Below are 14,456 nucleotides of genomic sequence, written 5' to 3' on the forward strand. Positions count from 1 at the left end.
TGGTGACTCTACTTCCACAGTCTTTACCCGAACTAAGTGATAACCATAACCTTTTCTGATCATCCTCCTTGCCTTAAGATAGGAAATAAATCTACCTCTCAGCGATGCCGTATTACCTTTCTACTCGAAAAACAGGCCCTCCTGGAAATTAGAATCGAACCACCTTTGATCTTCAATCAACGTTAGCATAACAAGAAGCCAACCAATCTATACCCATTATAACATCAAAATCTACCCAACCAAGCGCCACGTACCTTATTCTTATTTGTTATCAAACTTATCACGGGCCATTGCGAGCACATCTATATATATATACGTAACATTATTAGGACTTAACTAGCAGAACTCCTTCAAGAAAAAAATGTTTATATGGATACATAAGGGACGACAAGGCCGTAGATATGTCACACCAAAAACTATATACAAGATACTATCTGTAAAACCTCTAAGAAAACATAACCATGATATATACAAGTCGGGACAGGCCCCCCTACGTCCTCCTAAAATAACCTAACATATTCAGAACCCTGACTTGGTAATACTCTAAGAGGAGGTGGAGCTCACAACCAAAAGCTGACATCTGGAGAAAGTCTACAGTAGAGGGTCCTTGCCTCGTCCTATGTGAGAGCCTCGATCAGACACACATCAAAGCGGAATCTCCATATCCTTATCAATTACATTCCTCCTCTTGGCCCGACTACTATCCTCTTCCTCTGCATATCCCATAAAATACACAGACAAACCTTGATTGACGGACTCCCAAGACTGTGGACTATCTAGAACCTCAGAAGAGCTGGTGTCCGTAAATACCCTGACATAGTTTTGAGCCTGAGGGGAACCCGGTTGTACCAATCTGTGCACCACTCCACTCATACCCTGATCAACGGGATGTGATAATGAAACTAAGGGCCTTGGTGAGGTCAGAACTGCTCTCACCCCATCTGCTGCCAGAGTGATTGAAACAGCTTGAACAGATGACGCATATGGATCCTCGGATTGATCCTCCTCAATAAAACCCATGATCTCCGATGGGTCTGACTCCATAGTGTAACTTATATCTCCTTCTAATACTTCTGTAGCCTTCTGACCCATGCTAGTGGCTCGCGCCTATCATCTAGTAGTAATAGGCATCATTAAAACATAAATAAGGTAAAGATTATGAGTGGGTACTTATGACTGAGTTCTATCGCACAATATGGATTAGAAAGAAAAGTAACCATCCTAAATATCTGGTAGTCTCTTGTTTATAAGTGTGGTGCACAACACACCCATAAACAAGAATCTACGAGATACGGCTTGTAGACTCCCTAGGAGAGAACTGCTCTGATACCACTTTTGTCACGCCACGAGCCTGGGGGCGAGACCGGCACCCGGTGCCTTACCTATCCTTGCGTACCACTTACAATTGAGAGGCTTTGAACATGTAATGTCATACTCTAGCCATGGGCCACATTACAAGATAATGTACGAAGCAAAATATAAAACTAAATAGAGGCTAATGCTGACTAAATGTCAACATAAAGCTGGCCCGGCAAGGCCGTCATAACTACTATAACTGACAAGCCAACAAAATATACATACAAGGCTTACAAGCCCAATATACTGCACTAATTGACAGGATATGTCTACAAGCCTCTACTCATGGATGTACTATGATCGGAATAGGGCTCCGACCTACCCATAACCTATATACATATATACACAATATGTACACAAAACTTCTAAACCCGACAACTCCGAAGGACGGGGAGCTTACCGATAAAGCTGAACTCGGGCAACACCTATTGAGGAGGTCTACCCAAAAAAGGGACGTCAGTACGAAATAATGTACCGAGTATGTAAGGCAATATACTGAAAGCTGAAACCGAACTGATAATATAATAACTGAACGCAACTGGGAGTCAAAGAAAATCTGAAGATATGCTCACCTGCTGATACTGACTTAACTCTCACAATATAGTAAGTAAAATAGATGTCCGACCTTATAAGGCTCGGTATATATATATATAGGCGCTCGGCCATACTAGGCTTTGTATCTTGGCTAATTGGGCTCGCTCATAGGCGCTCGGCCACAGTAGGCTCGGTATATAACTTACCATCTGATCAGAGATTACCCAATAGGGGCCTGCCCATCGATTATAGCTCGATGGTAATGAAAATACTATAATACTGTATATATATATTCTCTGCTCTCTTGAATGGAAGAAGATAATACTCAATTGAACATAAAGTCTGCATACTTCTCCATTTTTCTAAGAGGCATAAAAATTTTTTACGAAAATAAAACAAGTATTAATATATAGCACTTCCTTTGTTAATAATTCATGTTTTAAATTCCCAAAACTGTCCAGAACCATATCCTACATTTAAAACTTACTTAGCTTCCATTTGTGATGGTTCGTAAATGCTAATTATATACTTAAATACCTGCAACCTATAAAAGGAAATCTCCTTTATTTTATTAATTACCTCTTCTTGATAACTGGAGCATAAGATATTTACAACATACAATTATATTTCCACAAAACTATTGGAAGGATGGAAAGATATGAAAAGATAAATTCTTAACTGCTAAGAGTAGAACCATTAATGGAATAGCATTACGTTTACGTATCGTTACTTGAATCATGCCAAAATGAAGGAAGGCTTGGCCTTAACATACCTGGAGTAGGGAAAAAATCGTATGATATTCTTGGAAAAGGTTGCACCGTACTCCTTTAGAACCGCAAAATTTATGTTGTTAAGCTGCTAATAATTCTCGTTGGATTTTTGGTTGAAGAAAGTCTCGTTGTTAATGTAGTGTTGTAGGAATTATGTTTCTAACGTGCAAAAGCTCCATCTGATTGTAGTGTTGTTAGAATAAAGATACTAGACATCAAAAGTCTTGAAAATGAATCATGTTTTGTGGCAGTGTAGTTAGAAATGAACATATTGGACAAGAAATGTCTTGTAATGAATTTTGTTGGGTTGCCACCTAATGAAGATTTTTTAAGAGTCATAGTCTTAGAATGTGGCAAGATGCCACATTTTTTTTGGGGGGGGGGATTAGTCTTATCTCTTAATTTATTTATTTTTATCCACATATTAGGTAATTAGGTAATGTCCCGTTGCACGGTAATTAACCAATTACCCGCATAATTAAGAATTGTCTCAAATTACTTAAAATTCTACTTATTTTAATATACTTTATACATCATACTATCATGGTCATATGGTACCTTGTATGGTACTAGTCCATAAATATCGGGTATTATAGCTCGGACCATATTTTATCCCAAATCGACAACCTTCAACAAAATTTATTTTCTTTAATTCGTGTACCCTTTTATCCTTCATGGCACTTACTTATCGCTTGTTATAAATAGTATAAATAAGCTAACCTCAAGATAATCGCATCCCCGAGTCTATGTCAATTAATTGAAGACGAACCTTTAACGAACGAGAAACGCGAGATGTAACATTTTGTACTAAGGAGCATGCTCGGACTGTGAATCTGAGGTCTGTAGCTGATTTAGGCTTGAAATGGAGAAAGTCAAATTTTTGGAGATTTGGACCGGAAGTGGACTTTTTGATATCGGGGACGGAATGCGATTCCGAGTGTTGGAACAACTCTGTTATGTTATTTGGGACTTGCCTGCAAAATTTGACGATATTCCGGATTGATTTGATAGGTTTCAGCGCGAGTTTAGAAGTTGGAAGATTTGAAAGTTCTTAAGTTCGATTCGTGATGCAGTTTGTATTTTCAGCCTTGTTTGATGTGATTTGAGACCCCGAGCTAGTCCGTGTATGGAACTTGTTTGTGTATTTAGGCGGGGTCCCGGGGGCCTCAGGTGTGTTTCAGATGGGCTATGTGTCATTTCCTCCTATTTTGAACTGTTGTTATATGTGTAACACCCCGAAAAACTTTGAAGTATTTTAGTGTAAAGCCCCGTAATTTTCGCAAGTGAATTCAAGGTTTCGTGGTGCCGGAGTAGGCTTACGTGTTTGAGGATGGAGGAAAAAAAAGTGTAAAGGAAATAAAATGTTCCCACCTGAGTGTATAGTTAAATGATTGTGATTTGAAAGGTACTTCTGTGTGTTATGATTTAAATATGTGCAGTTCATGTCCAGATACCACTCTTGATAGTATAATGCCTGTAATGATGAGATTAGTGATGTTGTTATACATGGTGATATTTTGTCAAGTTGCAGATGTGTTGTTAGGAATTATTTTTGTGTTACTCTGGCAGGTGGATATGCCCAGTTACAGGGGAGACTCTGGCGAAATATTTTTTTGAAAATTTAGGGAGTTAGACAAATTTTGAAACTACTAGTGTGTGTGAACAAACAGTTGAACCACATTGAATGCTAATGACGGATTTTGACCCTCATTCGAGGATGAATGATCCTAAGCGGGGGAGAATGTAACACCCCAGAAAATTTTGAAGTATTTCAGTGTAAAGCCCCGTAAATTTCGCAAGTGAATTCAAGGTTTTGTGGTGCCGGAGTAGGCTTACGTGTTTGAACAATGCACCGGAAAGTAAAAGAAAGTTTTGGCGGAAATGCACGTTTATGCGGCCTATTATGCGGCCGCATAATCACTCTGCGGACCGCATAATGGCCGCAGAGTGAAGCAGTAAGTTTGGCCAACTTGAGGTCCATTTTGCGGTCGATTATGCGACCGCATATCGGTCACAGACCTCATATCGGTCGCATAATCCCTCTTGGATTTTTGCGGAGGGAGTTCTGCGGTGCATTATGTGACCGCAGAATGAGTATGCGGACTGCATACTGGTCGCATACCTGGGCAGAAAGTTCAGGCCACTGAGGGCCATTTTTGCGGTCACTTTGCGAACCGCATAACCATTATGTGGTCGCATATGAGACCGAAGACCTGTGTCGGGGCACCCATTTTCTTAATTTAAAACCCGACCCCCATTCCGTTAAAACACTCCTTTAGTCTATTTTGAAGCTCATTTCTGATATTTCTAGTGTGAGAGATAGGGTTCTAGAGGGAAGGCCTAATTTTCATCAATTGATCTTCAACCATCACTCAAAGCCTTGGAAATATTCAAGTAGAGCACCAATATTCTTCACCCTAAAAGGTAAGGCTTCAACACCCCAGCTCTTAATTTCAATCATAGCTATAATGGGGTATTAGTGTGATACTTCATAGGTATGAGGGTGGTTCATCTTGCATGCATGTGATAAAGAGTGTGGGAAAAATAAAAAGTAAACTAGAACCATGAACGTTTTCCTAATTTTGGGGTCAATTTGTATATTGCCAAAATTGATTGAGGTTGCTAAGGGTTCCGAATAATTGTAGAGACTAAAGAAGCGCGATTGAGGTATGTTGGCTAAACTTTCTCTCTTGGAATTGAATTCCATAATGTTTCTGTAAGTTTCAAAGTGTGGGTTACATATTAAAAGGTTATGGCTTTGAGTTGTGTTTCAATGAAAGATAGAATTGTCTAAAAGCTTTTGTACTAAATTCATGCCCATTAGTGGCTGCTTTAACTAATACTTTGATTTATAAATATATCCAGTGTGATTCGAGTTCTATATACTCATGTGTTGAAATTGTACATTGTCATTTCTGGGGGGAGAGTATTGCAAGAGTAAATGGTGTGTTGACTGTTTATGATTTTTCATGTGTGTTTCTATTGTTGGTTGGTATGCTTCATTCTTTGGGAAGAAACCATTTGTGTTTGAAGTTTTCATTTCAAATGGATTTGAAGTATATGATTTCTAATATATCCTATATGTTGATACTTGATGATGATCTTTGAAATTGAAAGAGGTGAAAGTGTGGAATATGAAATACGGCCATCGTGCCAGGAATAAAGAATCTTGTGATGGCCTAATGAGCCAAGGAAATATTGTCGTTGTGAATGACTGGAAATACTAATGAGAATTCATACAATGTGAAAGATGTTGAGGTGAGTACAATTGTATTTATGATATTTCTGTTTGCAAATCAAATCAAAACTATTTTTGGGAGAATATGTGGGAAGGCGGCCTAGCTGATCGGGTGGAGATCAGACGCCATATTGCGCATATGGTGGTACTACTCTTGGTAACAACTTTCTTTCGCATCACATGTCAAACCACATTGTTCATGGGGAGATGGCCTAGCCGATCAGGCGTGATCGGACTCTATGCTAACAAAGACGGTGGTATATCGGTGCTAATGATCTCCCAACCAAAATTGTATATGAAGTTTGTATTTTGAAAATTATTATTTTTTAACTAGACGTTTGGATATTGTTGATTGTGACTTGTTGTTTCTATGTGTTGCCTTTTCTTATATGGGCATTCTATTTTGAAAGAGGATTTTTAGCTATACATACTAGTGCTATTCGACAGTACTAGCGTCCCTTTTGCAAGGGGCGCTGCATCTTTAATGGATGCAAGTGGTTCTTCAGCAGGCGGCATTGATCAGTGATAGCAGTATACTCTTTTCTGCTGATTTGGTGAGCCCCACTTTATTTCGGGGTCATGTATCTTTTGTTTCTCATGTACATTGTTTTGTAGTATGGCCGGGGCCTTGTTACCGGCATTTTCATATTACTCTTCTATTGTATTTAGAGGCTCCGTAGACAAGTTGTGGGTTATGATTGATGTTGGGAACTGAACTAGAAATGTTGGTACATGGAAATTATGTTTTTCATTAATTCTATAAACTCGTAATGTTTTGGAAATTATGAATGAAGCTACTAATGGGAATGAAAAGGAAGTTGTTAATAAATTTTTTTAGTGAATGATTAATGGAGTACATCTCCTCTTTATTCATGGATGAGTTTAGGTAGAAGTAAGTCTAATAGGCTTGGGCGGCCGGGTTCTCTCGGTTGAGCGCCGGTCGCGCTCCCTGAGTTTTGGGCGTGACAATATGTCATCTGGTTTCCTTCATCGCGTCCGCGTCCTTTCCTTCGTATTCACGTAGTGTTATTTTGGAGGGTGAAATATTTCCTTTTCTCGTTCGCAGTCACCCTCTCACGTTCGCGGTCACCCTCTCGCATTCACAAAGAGCAGTCGTTGAGCCATCATATTTTTCCTCTCCGCGTTCGCGAACATGTTGTCGCATTCGTGAAGCACAACTGGGGAGAATATAAGTTCTTTGTTCCGAGGGTTAGGCCATTTTTATCATATCTTGACTTGTGGAGCTCGGTTTTGAGCGATTCTTTGTGGGGTTTTCAAGCAAATCGATTGGGTAAATGTTCTTCACCTAGATTTTGATAAAAATTGAAGCTTTATGACCCACAATAGTTTTTTATGAGTTTTATTGTGCTTTGAAGTTATTTTGATTAGATTTGAGCTGTCTGGAGGTCATTTCACCCAAGAAGTTCATTTTTGAGTATCGGTTTGTTTTCTTTGAGGTAAGTATCTCGCCTAACCTTGTGTGCGGGATTTTCCCCTTAGGATTTGAGTCTTCTATGTTGATTATAGTCCATGTACGTGAGGTGACGAGTACGTGCTCGGACTTATTTGTGGAAAGTTGGCCCTTTTAGGATTCTTAGATCCTTTTATTCAGCGAGTATGAAGTTGTTCTTGATATGATTAAGTTCCTATTTACTAGTTTCACCTCTACATGTTTTAATTAGAATTAATTGCTTTCAGAAATCAATCTTATTGCCTATTTGACTCATATTTGACTTAACTGAAGATTTTACCTCCTCTATTGTCATGCCATCTTTTCATAACTGCTTATCTTTATTTGGAATTATTATTATCGCATCCTATGATTTGTTCAGTCTTAATTGAGGTTATGATTATCTTTTCGCTGCTTATCCTTAATTGAATTGTCTAATATCCTTCGAAATTCCTCAACCTTAAAAGAAGTTTTAGATATCCTATATCTTAGTCGACTTGTTTTATTTGAAGATTTTTGACTAATGTTAGATTCCCCGTTGTTGAAATGTATATTGTGGGATCGTTGCTACATATTAGTTTTCTCTTGTTGAGTTGTTCTCTTTACGCCTAGCATTCTTAACTGTTGTTATTCGTTGTGAATTGGTTCTACCGTTTCTTTGTGATTTAAAGCTCTTGAGTTGATTTACTTGTCATACTTTGTATTATTTTCATTGTTGTTGTTGTTCTTGTTATGATAAAGCATGCGGTGTCTGCCTTGTGGTTGTTATTATTGTGATGCACGAGGTTTCTGTCGTGCGGTTGTTGTATGGGGTTGCACGAGATTTTTTTCGTATATTGTTACTATTGATATTTGCACATGCGGCGTGACAAGGCGGGATATATGTGTCTATATATATATATATATATATATATATATATATATATATATATGTATGGGTTGCGCATGTGGCGAGACAAGGTGGGCACTTACTTTATTATTGAACATGTGGCGAGACAAGGTGGGCTGTGTCAGGGATTGAATTGTGATGATTTGTGGCCTAGGGGCATTCTTGTTGTTGATATTTGTGTAGTGGTATACGTACCTGTGTGAGCTTTATCTTGTGAAAGCTGTGAGAAAATATTCTATGTGTTGTCCGTTCTTCTTCTTCCTTATGCTTATTTGCTGGTATGGACTATGTTAGGACACTTGCACAAGCATACACGTAGTTAAGGACCCTTATCGGATAAGAGGTGTTCTTGATATTGTTGAGCATAGATGCTCGCCCTTGTTTACTTGCCTTCTATGTGAGAATGGCTTTATTGGCACGTGAGTCATCAGTGCCGTCATGAAGTGTAATGAGGGCACATGATGCAAAGAGTTAGGGTTCAGGTATTGAGACATGTGAGTTGAGATTGTTCGAGGTTCGGTACCTCACGGAGTTTGATGATTAAACCTGATGTAAAAGCGGTTGTAGTTGTTGAGTTATTACTCGTCCTTGCTGTATTTGTGATTCCAGATTTAGTTTGTCTTCCATTTATTTTTCTGTGTCATTTTTATGGTATTCCGCTGATACTTGTTGTTTCCTTTCTTATTGCCATTACTGTATTGCGAGCCATATTGCAGTCTCTGTGTAGATATCATATTTCTGCTGTTCGTATTCTTATACTTGCTCAGTCTATTAGACCAGTGGGTGTCTTGACTATTCCTCGTCACTACTTCACCAAGGTTAGTCTTGATACTTAATGGGCACCGCTGTGGTGTGCTCATTCTACACTTCTGCATATTTTTGTGCAGATCCAGGTACTTGTTCGTTACCTAGCTGTGTGGACTGTTGTTGTGGAGGCTCAAGGTAAACCTGCTGTTGCATTCATAGGCCTTGGAGTCACCTTCAAGTTTTCATTTTTGCACTGTTTATTTCTATTTCTAGACAGTTGCATTTAGAGGTTTTCTAGCGAACACTATGTAGAGCTTATGACTTCTACTACCGGTTTTGGAAATTGTAAAAGATTTCTATTTTAAATTGTTAGATGTTATTTAAATAATATTGTTGTTTCAATTAATATTAGGCTTACCTAGTCCCTAAGATTAGGTGCCATCACGATACCAAATAGAGGGAAAATTGGGTCGTGATAAGTTGGTAGCAGAGCTCTAGGTTCATAGGTGCTACGAGTCATAAGCGAGTTTATTAGAGTCTTGTGGATCGGTATGGAGACATCTGTACTTATCTTCGAGAGGCTATAGGACCATTAAGATAATTTCACTTCCTTCATTCCTATCGTGCGAGTTCATTGATCTCGAAGTTTGAACTTTTATCATTCCATTCTCTCACAGATGGTGAGGACAAGAGCTGCAGTTATTGATGATGTTGCCCTTGGAGCAGATGTCGCTAGAGGCAGAGGCAGAGGCCGACGAGGAGTGCGTGCCGCAGCTAGAGCACCTATCAGAGCAGCAGTTGAGGAGCCGCCAATAGTTCTAGTTGGGGGGAAGGTACCGGAGGCGCCTGTTGTTACCCCCGGACTTCAGGAGACCTTAACACAGTTCCTGAGCATGCTTGGTACATTGGCTCAGGCGGGGCTGATTCTGATTGCACCAGCTATTTCGCAGACCAGGGGAGGAACCCAAACTCCCGCCGCCCACACCCTAGAGCAGCAAGTTCATGTTTGTCAAGTTCTAGGTGTCATGACGACACAACCTATGGTTCCAGTTCAGCCCGTAGTCAAGGCAGCAACATCTGAGTAAGGGCATCTTAGACTTGTAAGGTTCAAGAAATATGACCCTCCTACATTCAGTGGTTTGGCTTCAAAGAGTGCACAGGGTTTTCTGAATGAGTGTCACCGCATTCTTCGTACTATGGGTATTATGGAGACGACTGCGGTTGCTTTTACTATGTTCCAGCTCAGGGGAGCGGCTAATCAATGGTGGCAGGCATATGAGTTGGGTAGCCCAGCCGAGTTAGCTTCACTTACATAGGTTCAGTTTTTAGAGATGTTCTTGAGAGGGTTTGTACCTCAGTCGCTTCGAGATGCATGGCGTGTGGAGTTTGAGAGGCTGCGCTAGGGTACTATGTCAGTATCAGAGTATGCCGTTAGATTCAGTGATTTGGCAGGACATGCACCTGCTTTGGTCGCTACAGTTAGAGAGCGTGTCTTTAGATTCATTGAGGGACTCAGGCATGATATTCGGTTCAGCATGGCTAGGGAGTTAGAGTCAGATATTTCATTTCAGCAGGTGGTAGGGATCACTCGCCGTGTAGAGGGCATGTGGGATCAGGAGAGAGAGGACATGCAGGGCCGTGAAAGAGAGTACAAGCGAGATCAGGAGAGAGAGGACAGGGAGGTGAGGAGGCCTCATAGACCGGAGAGATCTACTGGTCCTTATTTTGGAGGCAGGGTATGACATGGTAGAGGTTTCGTGGGTCAGCCAGTTCAGTTTGCACTTCAGGCTTCCCATAGTGTTTCAGGTTCCCATGTGTCTCAGAGTACCCGTACCGCACAGTTCCCACAGCCACACCAGCAGAGTCGTTGCTTCGAGTATGGAGATACCATCCACAGGATGAGAGATTGTCCTAGACTCCGGACTGGTATGTCACATCAGAGTGTTCAGTAGAGTAGAGGGCGCCCAAGAAGGGAAGGCCCGACCCGTTGATGTGTTTCATATAGTAGGCTTGAGGCCACTTTGCCAGATAATGTCATACAGGTATGCTTCTTAATTATTACAGAGAGGCACCATTTGTATTTTGATTTGGTTCTACTTATCGGGGCGAGTCCCTTATTTGTTGTCCCACCTATGGGTAAGTTCATGACTTAGTATTATGTTTATGTGTTTACCCCTGTTGGGCGATTCTATGAGTGGTAAGCCATATCTATTGTTGTTTCTATTCATTATTGAGAGTTTCGAGACTAGAAGTGAACTCCTGTTGTCCATAATGGTAGGTTTGATGTGATTCCTGAGTAATTCGGTTATGGTTTATGATTTGATACTCTGCCGGGGTGATAATTTAGTAAGTGTTGTGATATTATTTGCAGAATTGAGTTAGTGGAATATTTTCATTGCTATGATAATTATTCGACTTGTGATTCAAAGTTGAGGGTGAGACCCTTGCGGTTCCATGTGATCTGATATGTTTGAGTCGGGCTGTGTGCCACGGTAGAAGGTTATACCAAGATGAGATCCTTATGATTTGTTCATATACTTTAATTTTTCCTTTTAAATTGATTTGTAGGATGGTACTCATAGAGAGTTGTGCCTGTCGGGCATTGTTTGATATTTCTCTTATGTGTTCTTTTTATATTAAATCATTTTTCGTTCTATGCTTCTTGAGTTTTATCTTGCGGGGGTGTGTGCCCGGTGGTGTTAGTTGTGACTTATTGATTCGGGTGTATAGTTAAGAGGTCTTCATGTTTCTTGCATTATTGTCAGCACTGTGGAGGTTTGTAATGGGTCTCTAACGGATATGAGGCTAATTGCCGGTGCTGGTTTTGTTTACGGGCAGCTATTGGGATCAGAAATGTTATTATGGGCCTCTGTGTGGCATGTCATGTTGAGTGGTCATACCTTGTGGGTGTAGGCATGAGTTGTTACAACTGGTTGAGACTGATACCGGTTATGGATTTAGAATCGGGTCTTTTGAAGATAAATGAGAGGTGAGAATTTTGACTCAAAGGCTTATCGATTTGGTTGAAAGGGTGAATTACAGTTGGGATGGTGTCGTCATGCTAATGTGGATTGGGGTGACGCAGGGTCACCCGCAGGTGTAAGTTGGATTTGTACTTTCAGTGATTTGAAGACTTCGAAGCGATTATTAGCACGTTCGAGGACGAATGTTTGTTTAAGAGGGGAAGGATGTAACGACCCGACCGGTCATTTTTAGAATGTAAGTCCCGTCCGGCGGCATAAGGATATGAGTAGCTTCATATTACGTGTATTGACTTGTGTGCATGGTTGGTTTCAGTTACCGGATGATTCAGAGTGATTTAGGACACTTAGTCCCTAAAACGGAAGCTTAAGTCTTAGGATTTTGACCATAGTTAGAACTATGTGAAGACGACTCTGGAATGGAGTTCCGTCGGTTCTGTTAGCTCCGTTGGGTGATTTTGGACTTAGGAGCATGTCCGGACTGTGAATCTGAGGTCTACAACTGATTTAGGCTTGAAACAGCGAAAGTCAAATTTTTTGAGATTTGGACCAGAAGTGGACTTTTTAATATCGGGGTCAGAATGCGATTCCGAGAGTTGGAACAGCTTCGTTATGTTAGTTGGGACTTGCCTGCAAAATTTGACGCCATTTCGGGTTGATTTGATAGGTTTCAGCACGAGTTTTAGAAGTTTCTTGTTTGATGTCATTTGAGACCCCGAGCGAGTCCGCGTTAGGTTATGGAACTTGTTTGTTCGTTTAGACGGGATCCCGGGGGCCTTGAGTGTGTTTCGGATGGGCTACGGGTCATTTCTTCTTATTTTGAACTGCTGTTATCAGTCATCTGGTTTCCTTCATCGCGTTCGCGTCCTTTCCTTCGCGTTTGCGTAGTGTTATTTTGGAGGGTGATATATTTCCTCTTCGCGTTCGCAGTCACCCTCTTGCGTTCATGAAGTTCTGCCTCCCCCTTCTTCGCGTTTTCCCTATCACGCGTTTGCGAAGTGCAAACTAGGCCCTGGGCACTGGTGATCATTTTCCTCTTCGCGTTCGTGTGTCCCTTACGCGTTCGCGTAGGTATGCCATTTCACTCTCCGCGTTCGTGTACTACTTCACACGTTCGCAAAGAGCAGTCGTCGGGCCATCATATTTTTCCTCTCCGCGTTCGCGAACGTGTTGTCGCGTTCGCGAAGCACAACTGGGTAGTTTCCATTTTCCTGCTTCGCGAACGCGATTGCTCTTCCGTGTTTGCGATGCATAAACACCTGGGCAGATTATAAGTTCTCTATTCCGAGTGTTAGGCCATTTTTATCATATCTTGACTTGTGGAGCTCGATTTTGAGTGATTCTTTGCGCGTTTTTCAAGCAAATCGATTGGGTAAGCGTTCTTCACCTAGAATTTTATATATTCCATGATTTTATCTTTATTTTTATCATTTAATTTGTGTTTTGAGTTGAGGAAAATGGTGGTTTTTGAAGAAAATTTCTAATATGAAAAATCATGATTTGAGGGATGAAATGGTATCAGAATTTGATAATATTTGTATGGTTAGACTCATATCGGAATGGATGTTCGGGTTTTGTGAAATTTGTCGGGTTCTGAGGTGTGGGCCCGGGGGTCAACTTTGGGACCGATTTTTTAGATTTTGATAAACATTGAAGCTTTATGATCCGGAATAGTTTCTTATGAGTTTTATTTTGCTTTGAAGTTATTTTGATTAGATTTGAGCCGCCAGGAGGTCATTACACCTGAGAAGTTCATTTTTCAGTATCGGTTTGTCTTCTTTGAGGTAAGTATCTTGCCTATCCTTGTTTGGGAGATTTTTCCCTTAGGATTTAAGTCTTCTATGTTGATTGTAGTCCTTGTACATGAGATGACGAGTGCGTGCTCAGACTTATTTGTGGAAAGCTTGCCCTTTTAGGATTCTTAGATCCTTATATTCACCGAGTATGAAGTTGTTCTTGATATGATTAAGTTCCTATTAACTAGTTTCACCTCTACATGCTTTAATTATAATTAATTTCTTTTAGAATTCACTCTTATTGCTTATTTGACTCATATTTGACTTAACTGAAGATTTCACCTCCTCTATTGTCATGCTATCTTTTCATAACTGCTTATCTTTATTTGGAATTATTATTATCTCATCCTATGATTTGTTCAGTCTCAATTGAGATTATGATTATCTTTCCGGTGCTTATCCTTAATTGAATTGTTGAATATCCTTCGAAATTCCTCAACCTTAAAAGAAGTTTTAGATATCCTATATCTTAGTCGACTTGTTTTATTTAGAATTATTTTACTCATTGTAGATTCCCTGTTGTTGAAATGTATATTGTGGGATCGTTCCTACATATTAGTTTTCCCTTCTTGAGCTGTTCTCTTTACGCCTAGCATTCTTTACTATGGTTATTCCTTGTGAATTGGTTCTACCGTTTCTTTGTGATTTAAAGTTCTTGAGTTGATTTACTTATCGTACTTTGTATTATTGTCATT

The sequence above is a fragment of the Nicotiana tabacum genome, chromosome 9, assembly GCF_000715075.1.
Source record: "Nicotiana tabacum cultivar K326 chromosome 9, ASM71507v2, whole genome shotgun sequence".
In the NCBI taxonomy this organism is placed as follows: Eukaryota; Viridiplantae; Streptophyta; class Magnoliopsida; order Solanales; family Solanaceae; genus Nicotiana; species Nicotiana tabacum.